Source organism: Lissotriton helveticus, chromosome 2_1 (assembly GCF_964261635.1).
Source record: "Lissotriton helveticus chromosome 2_1, aLisHel1.1, whole genome shotgun sequence".
Classification (NCBI taxonomy): Eukaryota; Metazoa; Chordata; class Amphibia; order Caudata; family Salamandridae; genus Lissotriton; species Lissotriton helveticus.
The window spans coordinates 2,010,745,864-2,010,762,666 of NC_136059.1; positions in this window are offsets into that span (position 1 = coordinate 2,010,745,864).

Consider the following 16,803-nt stretch of genomic DNA (forward strand, 5'->3'; position numbering starts at 1 on the left):
ATATATACAGATGGATCAGCACAACCCGCAGTTGGGGGTAAACACAATTACAGTGCTGCGTGCGCGGTTGTTAAATGCCGGTGGCACGAAGGAAAATTGAGACCATTGGTAACTATGATTCAATCTGTAAAAGATAGTTCGGATCAACGAACTGAACTGCTAGCTTTAAAGATGGCGTTCGATATTGCGGATCGCGAATTCTCCGCACTAATAGTGTGCGATTCATATTACTGCGTCAAATCTTACAATAATGACTTGCAGAACTGGGCTCAAAACGGTTTCAAAGATGCAAAAGGTGGTACAATCAAGCATAAAACGCTGAGGGAACAGAGAGTTCCTTTGCAGAAGGAACTACAAAAGACTCACGTGATACATACACTGAGTCATCAGCGTGATGGCGTTCACGCTGCAGGGAATTCATTTGCTGACACAGCCACAGCGGAAGCAAATATTCCGGCTTCCGTAGCCACAAAAAAGCGTTCAGAAAAATACATAGACGGGGAAACCATGCTGGCGGTAAAAACGTCTTTACAAGGCAACTGTGCAGCACTACCCCTGAACTATCCACTCAATTATACATACGTAATAAATGCAAACTCCGTTCCTTTTGCTCGAATCCCTGGAGTGGGGGATAGGGTAATTCCAAACACGAACCAGAGAATCTTGTTAATAGCAGACGCACACATGGGTGAGGGTCTAAGACACCAGAAGATCAAGGAATCTCAAATAGAATTGCAATCAGAATACTGGTGGCCGGGAATGAGTCTGCAACATCACAAATTTGCAATAAGCTGTCCAGACTGCAACAGAGATCGCAGTGGTGAACCGGCCGGAGTATTGCCATGGCTCTTCTAATAGATAACGCAAAAGGCTATCTGCACACAAACCCAGCAGGAAAAATGCTTCACATTAACATTTAAAGACTAAATTTGCTTAAACATGTAGACACCAGCGCTCGGCTGACGCCAGAACTGTTATAAAAGATTTTCGAGTCCATATCGGCACATACGCAATTGGCATGCTACATTCTGACCAGGGTCCTGCTTTTAGCTCTCGAGCTTATAAGGAGGCCATGACCAGCATGGGCATTGCATTGCGGTACTCTTGTCCCTTCCATCCTTAGGGAAATAGGATTGTGGAAAGAAAAAACCGGGACATAAAGCAATCTATAACGGCGAGGGTATTAGGTTTGGGTGATGGGTGGGTCCAACATTTAACAAGTGTCCAACGTAGTCTTAATAATCTGCCAAGAAATTCTCTAAAAGGTTTCAGTCCGTACGAACTATTGTTCGGGACTAGAATGCATATTCAGGACTTAGATAGTCAGACTTCAGTGGTAGAAGAAAAATGCTTTGATATCAAAGATCGTTTGGCTATTTTACAGGACTTAAATGAAACAAGAAAAGGCCTGAGCAACGTAAAGTTAAAACAGCAGCCAACAGCCACTGAAGATAAACCACCTGTCCCAGCAAGGCCTGTCTGGATTCCAAAAATTGGGGATCTGGTCAGAGAGAAGATCGCGGTGAAGAAGGAATTTGGGCCTTCTTACAGAAAAGCAGTACCTGTCAGCTGTCAGCGGAACGAGATCAGTTGTACTACCGCCCCTTGCTGGTAAAAAGGAGAACCGAGTTGTATCCATCGACCTGGTAAAACCACAATCATGTGGTCAATAATAAGTAGTAGGCCCAGTGGACTCCCAAGATGTAGCAGAACGCCAAAACTTGCTACAATACAAGAGGTTCAAACTGAGAGATTAATCACATTTGATGAACCTGTAGAGAATAAAAAAGGACTATGCAACAATGCCATGGAACTTGAGCCTCTTGAAACCCAAATTGCAACAGTTCGTCAAGAAACACCTGTCTACAACGATGTAGCCTCAGACTATGCTAGTGAAACAAAGAAAAATCCAAAAGCAAATGAAAATTCGGAAGCGATTCCAACGATTGACAGAACTGCATCTGGCTACTTCATCAATTTTGATGACTTTTCTGAGGATCCAAGCGAGCCTGAAGAACAGCCAACAACAAAAACTTTTAAAGACAAAGTAACAGAACTCTTTCATCAACTCAAAGAAACCTATCTGATTTCTCCATGGATTGAATTTTGGATTGTGTTAGGTGTACTTTTCCTCCTGCTTTGGCTCATCATGGTTCTTTGTTTAGGAAGATTTATTGAGGGAAAATACAGTACAATGGACACAGCAAGTCAGCAAGTCAGAACATCAACTTGGTCCTTGGTGAGTCATCTCACATCGAGAAAAGAGAACTATCATCAGTGAATGTCACAGCCAAACCAATACCCGGTGGGGTAGCATGGGACAAAACAGATTACGAAATCTATGGCCCGGTCGAGCTCTTGAAATATCCACACCAGTTCAAGGTTTCATTAAGTGACTTTGTAAAACCAAGTACATTCTCTGATGATTGGGACTTTGAAAGTATTAATGATATGATGTCAGATTTAGTTATGTCAGCAAAATTTACAGAACATGATTACTTACAGGGTTCATCAAATTATGAAGAAATGTATTGTTACAACCACTTTGCACATCACTATTTGCATAAATCTGCTCAGCCTAAAAATATTTTTAATTATAATCAATGGGAACATTGTGCAACTCCACCGAAAGGTAGTTCGAAACATTTTATGAGAGATTCCCATATTTTTCAGGATTTAACACAAGTGATGCAGAAACGTTTTATTTCAAACTGTTAAATAAGACAGGGGTAAAAACAATGCTGACAAATACTAAATTGATCTATTCGGAAACATTTTATGAAAAATTGATTACATTTGGTTTTGATTTCTGGAAAAACAACATTGAAACAAAAACCATCTGGGGTACAAAAGAATGGCAGGTCCAAGGTCTAGTAGCATTATTTAGAGCCTGCATGATCCCAGAACAAATTATATTCTTGAATGACACAATTCAACAGACAACCTGTCTAGGCCTAGCCAAAATTAAAGACTTAAAACAAACCGTCTATTCCAAAGCCAACACCTGACAGTAATAGCACTACAGATGTGTAGATAGACGTATCCCATATTTTTAACCAAAACAGAACACATCCTGATTGGAAAAAATGGTTGATCTGGCCCACAGACACAAATAACTGTCAAGATAGATTCTTGAACAAAACACAGGGGTTAAAAATGACCAGGCCAGACCCAAGATACTCCCAGAGAGAACATCCAGGGATAGTAACAACATACAGTGTAGGAAAACTCTGCCTCGAATGGTTACAGAACTCCACACTGGCAGAAATTAAGCAACACTTGACTTTACTTAAAGACGGTGCTGATTTGCGTGATTTCATAATGGGGCCACGCAAACAGCGTCAGAAACGTTTCATAGCGGCCGGTATATACGCTACTTACAACGAAGCTTGGAAAGTGATGCAAATTAAAACAGCAGAAAAATATGAGAAATTGATCGTATTAATTTGGAAAAATCATTTTCTGTTGTGGACAATGGGTTAATGACTCTGTCCTCCAGAATATATTCACTGGACAGTATTCTATCATCTGCTATTGATATCGTAGAGCAAGACTTACTAATGTTACAACACGGTCAGTCCCAATTACGTTCTATTGTACAGCTTGGCTGGACGTTGCAAAATCTGCGTTCAGGCTATGTGCCTTGGCGTTTAATCAACACAACCTCATTATTCTCTATCTTTAACCTTACTGATACACAAATCAGTATGGCACAAAAAGGAGCAGACTATACGATTCAGAGCATTGAAAAACTTGAGAGATTACCATTGACAATGTCAGAAAGACCTGTCATTGAATGGATAATACATGGAATAAGTAAAAAACAAAAGGAGGTCTCCTTAATGATCCATTGTGGGACAAGGAGACAAAGGTTCAAAAAGTAAGCAAAGTCCCCAATACCCCAAATGGGAAGACTAAGTTTGCAGCTGAAATCAAGTACCCACTAGTGCCATTCAGTACAGGTTAATAATCATATTAACAAACATTAAAAAATATTTTTACGAAACTTGTTTGAGTTTAAAAGTTTTTGATCAATAGTTTATTCATAAAAAAACACATTTTATGCATATAAGTGCCATAACAAACAAACATTAAAAACTGTGTCCACTACACAGTAGCAAGTTAAAACCATAAAATAACTTGAAGGAAAACAAAATGTCGACGCAGCGTTTCGGTATGTTGCAATGCCACCTTCTTCAGGACAGTTCTCTCATGTAGATAGAATGTCTTTCTCTTTGATTTACAGGCTTTCTTTTCTGGTCGGTCTGGTTGTCTGTCAGACTCTTAATCGGAATTATTAAGCACCGTTGCTTTTTTTCCTTTTTTGCACTTTGAAGGTTTAAATCTGTGATATCTTTATCGTGTCGTGCCTCTCTTTCTTTATGTATCGAGGAGCCACCAATATATTTTTACCATCTGAAAAATAATGGTCGGACTCCCTGCTCCTCGAATATGGATCGTCAATCGCGTCACTCCACCCTAGGAGTGACGCGATTGACGATCCGTATTCGAGGAGCAGGGAGGCCGACCATTATTTTTCAGATGGTGAAATTGATAAACCACCGGCAGTACAGGTATCCCTTGAATCCAAAGAGGAAGATACAATCACGGGTGAATCACCGGCCAGAAAATAAATAACTGGCATTTTTAATTAATATATCGGTGGCTCCTCGATACGTAAAGAAAGAGAGGCACGACACGATAAAGATATCACAGATTTAAACCTTCAAAGTGCAAAAAAGGAAAAAAAGCAACGGTGCTTAATAATTCCGAATATAAGAAACAGAATTGAGATCTACAGGTCAAAGTGTGAGACAACAAAAATAGAACTTGGAAAACTACCAGTTTTAAGAGTCTGACAGACAACCAGACCGACCAGAAAAGAAAGCCTGCAAATCAAAGAGAAAGGCATTCTATCTACATGAGAGAACGGTCCTGAAGAAGGTGGTATTGCAACATACCGAAACGCTGCGTCGACATTTTGTTTTCCTTCAAGTTATTTTATGGTTTTAACTTGCTACTGTGTAGTGGACACAGTTTTTAATGTTTGCTTGTTATGGCACTTATATGCATAAAATGTGTTTTTTATGAATAAACTATTGATCAAAAACTTTTAAACTCAAACAAGTTTCGTAAAAATATTTTTAATGTTTGTTAATATGATTATTAACCTGTACTGAATGGCACTAGTGGGTACTTGATTTCAGCTGCAAACTTAGTCTTCCCATTTGGGGTATTGGGGACTTTAATACATGGAATAATCACAATTCCGATAACAACTTTCCAATTTACATACTGTCAAGAGTATATACCAGCGGGCCAGTATGAAAGGTTGGGTAAAGGTTACATTAAGAAATCATGGAAATTGCCTTACACACACACATGTTATAGTGAAAATAAACAGAATGTATTTCTTAGTGGAAAAAATTGCAAACAATCACTAAGCGGTATACTTCTGTGTCAAGGTATTGACCTGCATGGGGCCTGTGAGGGGACTTCAAATAACCTTTCATGTCACCAGCACGGCACACCTGCCACACAAATAGAGCCATTCTTTAGACGACTTTCTAACGGGAGTTACATTCTAATAGTGGACCACAGCTGTTGTGGCATGGTGCCGGGAAAAGCCTATCTCGTGAGCGTGAGTTCCATGGTCACTTGCTGTATGCAAGTATTGTATCCAAACAGCACTCCAGATACGGAGGCAACAATTTTGCCTTCTTTGAATATCTCTTCTATTTGAATTGATACTTTAAGCAGAATAAAGTCTGTCCTTTTACAGACAACGGTGCCCTTGACGTCATCAAAAGAAACGTATGATCTGCAAGTCGCAAGGACAACGGCAGAGATACATACCCTTTTATCAACAAATTGCCCCGTGCATTTCGTAGAAATGCTAAGCCAAATCCTAAATATGTCAGATACCAGTGATATCCCACATATATTTATGACAATTTTTTCGGGACTGTTAATACCCTTCGAAAAAGTTCGGGGCATTTTTCCTAATTTTTGTCCATTCTGTCTTTGGCGGCCTACCACTTCTGTTGGGACTCATAGCAGGCATTTTATTTTTGATCCTTCTGCTCCGATATGGCAAGCCAAGTCGCAGAAAAGACTCCAACAACGATGGAAGAAACAATCCTAGCTATACGCTATCGGGACCGCATAACTAAAGTCCTTGGATTAGCCCGGCTAAGAGATCTGAATATGACCTGGTTTCTTTCATTCAGACCCATCTGGCAGAATTGCATCTTACCTGTGCTTCGATGTATGCTATGCGGAGAAGAATGCGTGTTGGACGTCTGTCTTACACTACCATCAGCATTACCATTGGATATAGATACTTTGCTAAGTCCGATAACAGGTCATGCATCGTGTTGTCCGCAGCGGCTACCCATTCTGATGACGGCATTTGTTGAGACTTCACCACTACGATTAGGTGGTAGTGAAGTACGAGTTGAGAGCAGCATCACCCAGGTACGACCTTCTGTGAGCATTGCTGATCCTGACATCGAAGATATCACTCATGCTCGAGACTGCTCAGTTGCGGCATTTTCGAACTTGATCGAACTTTCACCTGAAGCCGTAGACCAATTATTTGCGAGTCTGTCTGAAACGATGTTCTCCCCTGAACAAAAAGAATAATTTTTTAAGCAAACGAGCACACAGCGTTCCCTGAACTCTGAATTCAGCCTTCAGCTTTGATAAACAAAAGCTACTGAAAATATTTGGAACTATTTTCTCCCACTGAAAGCAAAATTATTTTTTCTTCGATTCCAAAATATTTACCTTTTTTCCTGGCACTTGTACTCTGCTTAAAGTAGAACTATTCTTAGAGAACAGAGCTTCTATTTTTAGGAACTCTAGAGACAATATATTACCTCAGCCTCTAGCACATTTACAGCAACTGTATTTATATGTGATGGAATGGTCTCGACCTTCTTTTCTGTATTAAGAGCCATTTCATGTGTAAATTTCGCAAATCGTTCAGCTAATCATATATATGCATCGTTTTAACTGAATGATTACACTGTTTGAAAAGCGTACAGTACCAATAACATTTTCGTGTATTTCGCATACACCATTTCACATGTAAAAAAAATATATATATGTATTTTGGGATGGGTTGGAATACACATGCACCTTTAAATGTTTACTATTGCTTAGTTTTAGTAATGATGGACATTAGATCGTGGAGTGGGTATTGTGTTTTTATCCAGGAGCCTAAATCGATATTACTATTTTATGCCCTTGTTCGGTTATAATCAATAATATCCCTATAACGGTATAGTAATCATATCCATATTCAGTCGTAGCACATGCTGTCACATTAAGCAAGGCTACTTCCCCAGACTCCTAGAAAGCACAACGAGTTCTCTAAACAAACCAAACCTCCAGCAACCTGGGAAATCCCCCTTGCTTTTGTTTTGATTTTGTCCTAGAACTCCTGTGAAGCACTGTAAGAACGGCCAGTTCTTAGTGACATCTTTATTGACGTCTTATGTCCAACCTTACGTCAAACCCGGCACCTTTCAGGTATAAATATACCAACGTTGCCTTAAGCAAACACACAGTGGTGGTTTTGGAGCAGAGCAGCTATCTACTTGCCCGAGAGCCCAGCTGATGCAAGAGCCCACGGACGCTGCCCCTCCTCTTTGACGCACTGAGAGAGACGCTGTCTTTTCTCCTGCCGAGAAATCCAGCTCCGGTGTTTCCAGATACCTTCGCGGGTTACTGGGATATCGAGTCCTGAGAGAGAGATACAAGACCTACTGCTTTCTAATACCCAGGTACGGAGCTGACTAAAACCTTAGAGAGAATTCTTGAGTCAGATTCTTGGCAAAAACAAACTTAACTTAAACTGCTACTTACTTACTCCTTCCCACGTATTAGGCTTAGGTCAGGTACACCGGGGTAGGCGTATTTAGAAGCACCAGTTGAGTATGTTAGTCAATGTATATAAGTATGTATATATTTTATCTATTTTAAAGTATCTTATGGCTAAGAAACCATATCAATGCTTTTACAGTATTATTTCTTAATCCTCCTTTTACTGTACGCACTTTACTTTACTATGCGTATTGCAATTGTGGCAATTCATTTCTCTTGTATGAGAAAGAAGACTGCTCAATAAATAACAACCTTTTATTGAAAACGCCCGTCTTTCTTTTCTCTGCACTCTGGTGAAACTAAGTATGCACACTTGACTGAGTGAAATAGCTGTCTATTGTTTTCACATGACTCTAGAGATACACTCTTATTCTGAGGGAGCAAAGTTGTCATGTTATATGTTTGTCAGAAGCTAATCCCTTCTTGTCTATCCAGGGAGGTTAAACTCCTCCTCGTTTATTCGAGAAAGTTTCTAGTGACCTCTGAGCTAGCTGGCAAAAACTTAAGTCTAAAATAGTCAGTAGAGACCTAGTCGACTTCAGTCCTACGTCTACACTGCTGAATATATTATTCCAATGCGCAGAGCCTATTGGGAATATAGGAACTACACTACAGGAGGGTGAGTGAAGGGCAGTGAGGTTGAGGAAAGAGGGAAGATAGAGGGAGGATAAAGGCAAGTGAGCATGAGACAAGAGGAGTGAAGGAGTGAGGACATAGAGGTAGTGAAGGAAAGAGTGACAGAAAGGGACTGAGTGAGAGAGCAAAGAAAGGTAAGTGAGGGAGTGTGGGTAAGTTATAGGGAGTGAGCAAGACAGAAGAGAAGTGAGAGACAGAAGGGATGGAGAAAGTTAGGCTAAGAGAGAGGGACTGAGGGAAGGGGACTGAGGAAGTGAGAGGACAGAGGGAGTGACTTAACGAGTGAGAGAATTTGAGTAAGGTGAGCAAAGGAAGAAGAATGAGTTAGGGAGCGCAGGAAGGAAAGAGAGGGGAAGGGAAGTGAAGAAGGGAGACGGAAAGAAGTTGAGCGTGGGAGGGGAGTTAGGGAAAGGGCAGTAAACATGGGGAATGAAAATAACTGAGGGAAGTGGAGTAAGGGAACGGGGTGAAGTAGACTGAGCGAAGGGCAGTGAGGTTGAGGAAAGAGGAGTGATAGAGGGTGGATAAAGGCGAGTGATTGTAAGACAAGGGGAATGAAGGAGTGAGGACATAGAGGTAGTGAAGGAAAGAGTGAGAGAAAAGGACTGAGTAAGGGAGCAAAGAAAGGTAGGTGAGGGAGTGTGGGTGAGTTATAGGGAGTGAACATGATGGAAGAGGAGTGAGAGAGTGAGAGGACCGACAGAGTGAGGCTAAGAGAGAGGGAGTGAGGGAAGGGGAGTGAGGATGTGCAAGGACAGAGGAAGTGAGAGAAGAAGTGAGTAAAGTGGAGTAAGGTGAGTGAGAGAAGGGGAATTATTGAGGGAGCAAAGATAGGGAAGAAGGGGAAGGGGAGTGAAGTAGAGTGACTGACAGCTGGAAAGTGGTGGATGGGAGAGAGGGAAAGGGCAGTGAAGGAATGGGGAATGAGGATAAGTGAGGAACATAGAATAAGGAAGGGAGGTGAGGGAGAGTGAGAGAAGGCCAGTCAGGCTGAGTTAAGAGGAGTAATAGAAGGTGGGAAAATGTGAGTGAGCATAAGACAAGGGGATAATAATATATATTTGATAATACAAAATACAAAATAATTTCTACAACATGTTATATGGTTCATTTTTGCTGTTCTCAGAATATATTGAATTTCACTTAAAACAGTGACTTCAATACTACTCATCATATGACAGCGGGCAAAAAAAACCACAATCAAAATGATTGTGTTTAAAAAAAACATACAACGTTTCAATAAATAATGTAAAATTTAGAAAAAACATATCTTAACTCACTTTTGATCCACGTACTTTTCAACAAGGGCATAGTATATGGAAAGTCCTTTTCTTTGGAAAATACTCACGAGTATTCTTAATCTCCCATTTACCCGAGTTTCTGAAAGAAAAGCTCCAACATCTTTTACATTATGAAACAATAGTTTTATTTCCACCTCTGGCTTACTTTTGATTAATATTTCCTACAATACTCACATCACACACTATGTGATACACTTATACTACCTCTATGAGAACTACATATTTTTTATTATCTTGATCACTCTCACTCGGAAAGTAATTTTGAACAGCAAACTAAGTTTTATTAACTGCTCCAATCTTCATAGACCAATTACCTTCCCTAAAATTTCGGTTGTAAGAACACTAGGTAAGTATTTTGTAAGTCAGAAGGCAAACGTTGTTTGAAAGTCAATTGAGTATCATTACATTTACTACAGCCTTTTTGACATTTTAAATAAGCTGTGTAATGTCCTGATGTTGTTGAAGGACCATCATGCTAAATAATTGCTGCAGTTGCAATGGTTCTTCCTGAAATTGATAATTGAGAAGCCACAACATTTTTAATTAAAGTTGTCAATTTAGTTCCATCAGGTCTACATCATTGGAACATTAATATTACATACTGTCCATATCTTTGTATAAATAATGTTGATAGCATTGCAGATTTACATTGAGTACAGACCATGTTTTGATTTGCTTCTCTAACTACATTATTAAAAGACACTGATTTGCAGTCTGGTAAAGTCAAACATATAAATCTTTCAGTGTCTATTGTAGTACTACTTGAAAAGGAACAATTGTCGCAGTTATGCTGCCATTTATAAGAAAGGCCAAAAAGATTTTCTACATCTACACCTTCATCTTGCAATACAACAAGCATATACATTAGAAATTCCTGACAATCTTGCTGAATATTCTGTGAAAATTGACTTAGACCAGAACATATGTCTAAAACATTTCGAATTTCAGAAACACTTTCTATTTTTGTTCTATCACTGCTACATTTCTCAAACGCAGAATTCAATAAACAACAAAATCTTTGATCTCGATTTTCAGCAATCTGTTCTTGTAGAGTTTGGAGAAAAAAACAACATCAACCACTACATTAGCATAGCAGTTGACACCAGAACTGTTTTCAAACTGAAATCCAACAACATCTTTAACTGAATCCTTTTCCTTTCTGCTTACAATTACTGGTTCATCTACGTTTTTTCTTTTTGCTACAACTTCACTACAATTTTTCTCATTTCTTCTTTTTTGGCCTACCACATGCTTTTCAAATAGAGGATAATGAGGTAAATTTGGAGCATACTCTCTTCTTAACCTATCATATTCTTTTACACAATTTCGATCTGCATTAATCTTTGTCTCATCAAAATCAATCAAGTACAATCCAGATAAAGTTCTGGCTCGAGATAAAGCAACATATGCCATACCCTCTTTGAACACAGAACTTCCAATATTCATTAAAGCACTATCTACACTTAAACCTTGAGATTTATGAATAGTCACCGCATATGCCAAAGAAACAGGAAACTGTTTTCGGCGGACATATAAATCTTTCACAAGCAAAAATCGAGCAGAGCAACGACTGATTCGTTGTACTTCTTCAATACCATCAAATTTAATTTTTATAAATTCAATTCCATCTCTATTTCGGTAATTCACAAAATCAACAACATGACCCATTGCTCCATTTACTAAACCTCTTTCCACATGTAAATTACGTCGTAAAATTATACGACAATTTTAAGATGCATACAGACTCTTTTCCAAACCAGCAGTTTTAGATATTGTCTTCTCTAAATAATCCAATTTTGATTTCAACTTTTCTGATAAAATAATAGTAGCTCCTTCATGTTCTATTTTATCAATAGCTTCCAGTTTCACAATCTCTTGATTTTCCAACTTTAACATTTTGTTGTTGAAGATTGAACATTCTTGCAGAGTTGGCATCAAGCATATGACAGATTTGTTTTCAGGAATTTTGTTAAAAATATTCTCTGGAAGAATGTTTTCGTTTGGAAACAAATTTGAAATTAATCGTGCATGTAAAGCTGCTTTCCCATGCTCACTTACTTTTCCAATTCTTACATTTTGTAGAATCTTTTTATAATCTTCATCATTTGCATGTCGCATATTTTGTAGCAGTTCTGCATATTTGAAATTTAACCATATGCTAACATTTCCAATGCTTCCTAGGCACTTCCTTGTATCTTCATGTGTAAGCATTTTAAACACCGGTTGTCCTTTCACTGAAGTTAGCTGCAGTAGATCTCCAAAAACAATGATGTGTTTGTCTCCAAATAACACATCATACTCTGTTTTAAGAATTTCTTGCATTCTTAAATGCACAAAAGCAAGCATTACATTCGATACCATGCTTACCTCATCAATGATAAGAAGTTTCATTTTCTTCAAGACTCGGGAAACTTCACAACAAGCTTCTCCAGATAGCTTGTGGTATTGTAATTTATTATCATGCTCTACTGACAGCATCAATAAGCGATGTAAAGTAATCCCTTTAATGTCATGTGCTGCCAACCCAGTTGGAGCGGTAACAACACAAGACAGCGATGACTCCGTTCTTTTCTGCAGATAAGTTGCAATTGCTTTAATCAGAAAACTTTTTCCAGTTCCTGCTTCTCCACTCATGTACAGTCGGACAGGTATTAATGATGTACATGAGCACTCTTTTTTCTCATGAGATAAACCATGCTCAATCTGTTCTGTGACTTCGTCATATATTTGTCTCTGCTCAACGTTTAGTTCTTTTTCCAAATCTTCTAAGTTAACTACATCCTCCTGAGCTTGTTCCATGGCTCTTTCAACTTCATCCATGGCAGTGGCAGCTTTATTTTGTATAATTGGTCCTCCTAGTGGATCCTGACTTAATGAAGCAGAACTCTGACTGTCTTGAGAAATGTCTCTAGCAGTCTCTGCTGCAATGGTAGCTTCTTGCTGTATTTCCTCGTTCAACATTTGCAGATCATTTGAAAAAACAGGACATTCTATGGCATCCTTAGTTGCATTGAACGAATCTTCATAAGTACGAAAATCTCCAAGTAGTTCTTCTTCTGTACGCCAAGGCTTAAAGAGTTGCAAAAGAGCTAAGTAATAAAATTCTCTTTTGTCTGGAGATTCACAACTCAATTTTCGATGATTAATCAAATGGCCTTTTCTTTGTTTCACCAGACAGCCTTCACATCCAATTACAGCATATAGACCTTTATTGATATCTTCTGTGACGTTCCTCTTAAAAGTATAGGTTTGCAGAACTTCATACAGACAAATGTTCTCAAGATGACTACTTCTATTTGGATAGTATGTATCCAACATGTTTGTCTTCAAAATATCTGTACTGTTTGGTTCTTTCTCCGCCAAATAATCTATTTCTTGTATAGATTTCAAAACTCTGTTTCGTGTTGCAGCAAGACCTAGACTCACCCAAATGATGGTTCTAGACTTGGCATATAGACTTGCTGATGATAACCGATCAGAACATTCATATGCTCCAATTTCTCGATGCGACAACATCTTCAGACTGTAACTGTATAATTTCTTGCTTAGACTCTTTTCATGTGAAATTTCCTCCCACATTTCCTTCAGTTCCGTCTTTTCTGATTTTGTGATGTAAGACGTCACATATCGAGCCACAGCAATAGAGTTGTCAGCAACATATTGAATATCCATGTTAGCATTCCACATGGACAAAATGACTGGATTGTAGTCATTTATGTATTTTGATTATTTATTTCTTCTTAGGTTGTATGTATTTTTAGGTGATTTTCTTGTCACAGTATGTTGCAGAGAAGACATAAAATTGTTCACTCTTCCTTTCGATGTTACTGGACGTGGAAATGCAAAACGACATTTTGTGTGAAACTTGTCCTTGGATTTGTATTTTCGACGACAGTATTTTCCACAACGATGGGTTTGAAAGCGTAAAACTTGATGTCTTAAATTGTTTTCTTTTGTACTTTTCGGAACAGCACATGTAGAATACTGTTCAATGAAACTCATCACTTTCTTATCTGAATCTGTTCCACATTTTGGTGCATCTTTAATCCATAGCAGCATATGTATGTGAGGAGCACCTCTTGCTTGATACTCCTTTCTCCAAAAGAAATCCAAAACCTCTCCAAGAGGAGGATTTTTTTTCTTTGTAATAAAAGACATCATAGCTTCAAACCTATGATTGGAATACCTGCATACATTAACTGGATCCAAAGAGCAAAGTCTCCAGGTATCTTGTATTCAATATTTTCAAAGTTTTTATTTGCCTCTCGTAGAAATTCAAGTAAGTCTTCCCAAGCATACTCAGCACAGCTAAGAGTGAGGAACCATTAAGGAGTTCCTACGTTTCTTAGCATACATTTCAATTCCCCATGACGACGGTACCAATACTCGTTAGCACCACGCTGACATGCCATGAGATTAATTAGCTGAGATTCCAAAACACTGTCTTGCAGTTTCACTTTATCCATAAAGTCCCTTGCCGAAACATTTTGTAGATGTACTCTACTTTTCAGTATATGGTTCACTGCATAAGAAAGTCCAGACAAGTCACTCTCAAACAGTAGATGGAACAAATATGGAATGCATTGACGAAACCTTGGATCCTCTGCATATAATCTTAAAGTTCGGTATTCAGATGCAGGAATTTGAACAGGTCGGTCATCATATCGTCCACCTTGACCTGTTGGAAATAACTGTGGAAAACAATGAGCTTCCAAACTTTCTTCCCATACACTAATGGGACTTCCTTTTGCTTCTTTCATTTGAAACAAGTCAATAGCATTCCCCATTACTTCTTTGGAATGCAATGGATGAACACTATAATGTTCATAAATTTCTTCACTTCTAGAGACATCAACTTTTTCAATTTGCCCAGCTGAGAAATCACTGTACTCTTCTACAGTTGTTTCCTCTTCTCCTACATATACATTGTTGTAGTAGTGATTATTTTTTACCAAATACAACGTTGCCTTTTTGGCTTTCCTTACATCCACTAATTCTTGCCAGATTTTCTTATTCTTTGTCGGAACACCATTAACTAGAATAACCAGAGGTTCCTCCTTTTTCTACACCAATTGTATCAATATTTTTCTTAAAATCTAGAGGCAAATAAACAACTCTTCCCTTTAATCCTCTCTGTAAATCTGAAGGAGGCAATTTCCCTCTCTTAGGCTCCATGCGAACAATAGCCTGAAAAGGATGCACACATTGAATCAGAATAGACTCATAGGTATTTAAATCCATCAATTCAGAAGGAATATCTACCAACTCCAGATTATTATGAATAGCTCTAGCAGGCATTCTGTTTTCATTTAATTTATTATAACAATATTTACAAATACGTTGATCAGAACCCAAATCAAAACAATTTTCTACCAACAAATAAGTTGCAAAATCCTTCCACTCATTATTATTTTCCATTTCACTTTTTACATATAAATCAACTAATCTAGTCTGATTCTTATAATGAGTTCGTCGACAACACACACAAGTAAAATTAGGCCTTTCACTTGAATTGACCTTAAACTTTGTAATTTCATGGTCAAATTTTTCTGTACTTGAAATCTCTACATTCTCTTCCACATTAGCTTTTATTACTGTATCAGTTTCTGCACTGTCCTCTTTTTCACCAAAGTAACAAAACTCAATTTCTTCACAAATGTTCTTCACATCTAATTCAGTTCCATGCAAAAGAGCGCTGTTTAACTGTTTTAACTTAAGTGCTGGACTTTTTGCATAATACAACCTTCTCACTAATTTCCTCACTTTGTTATGATGCACTTCTAACATCCTAAAATGGTGAAAAAAACTCTGACATACTTTTTTCGAAAGACAAGCCAGTGAATGCCCATGCAAACCTGTTTTTTCTCTCACTCTACAAGGATCTAACTCTTGCAAAATTTTCATTTTTTGTTTTAGACTTTTCTTAGTATATGTCCGTAAGAAACTGCGAAACAAATCAATTGAATCCTGTTGCACACTGCAAATACTACTACAATTCCAAGTATACACTGGAGCCTTAGGACATCTCCCTAAAACTTCATCAGCTAACACCTCTTCTGTATTTCTAGGCACAATCTTTTCTTTTTCAACTGGACAACCGTCCTTCACCTCATATGCTCGACCACTGGTGTCAACTGCATGCACCAAATCATTATCCTGAAAGTAACTTTATTCATTAAAAAATGGCTCACAACTTGAACTATGCTTCCATTCTCCAGAAAAAACATCACAAAAATTAGTCCGATTAATTACTCTTTTCCACTTACATTTTGATTTGAACAAATTGATTACCTTATCTAGTGTACGAATTCCATTGATTACTAAACTATATAATTTATTTTTCACTTTAAATGCTTCATCCACAATCTTCACTATGCTTTTTTTTCTTGCAAAAAGCACTCTTATTTGATACCTCTTTACATTTTTTAATAAATTTGAAACTATTCTGTTATAAAACATTTGTCTACGAATTTCAATGAATTGATTTCTCCTTCTATTGCTATAGACAATATCATCTTCTTCTACAGGTCTAACATTTTTTGAGGGGCACAGTTTCTTGTTTCTACTTAGAGATGGCTTATTCTTCTTTGAAACAACATCTTTTTTTTTTTTACATTTCAATAACTTCCTGAAAAAATCCTTAGTTTGCTTACCAGGAACATTATTTTTTTTCACTGAAGATTTTGTTTTGGATGAGTCTTGTATTTCTGTTTTCTTGGACCTTAAATCCTGTTTGTATTTCTTTTGACGTCTTTCCTTTGATGGCATATTCTTTTATCTTTCTATAGATGATTATAATCTGTGGTAAAGAAAAAATAACATATTATAGATCACTACAAACATACTACATAGCAATTACAATAAGTAAACAATATAAATACTAGTTTTCAACATGTGTTACTTTATACCACAGCAACTGTGTCACAGTAACAGTGCAGTACAGTTTCATTATTAATCTTACTCTCTGCCTGCACCA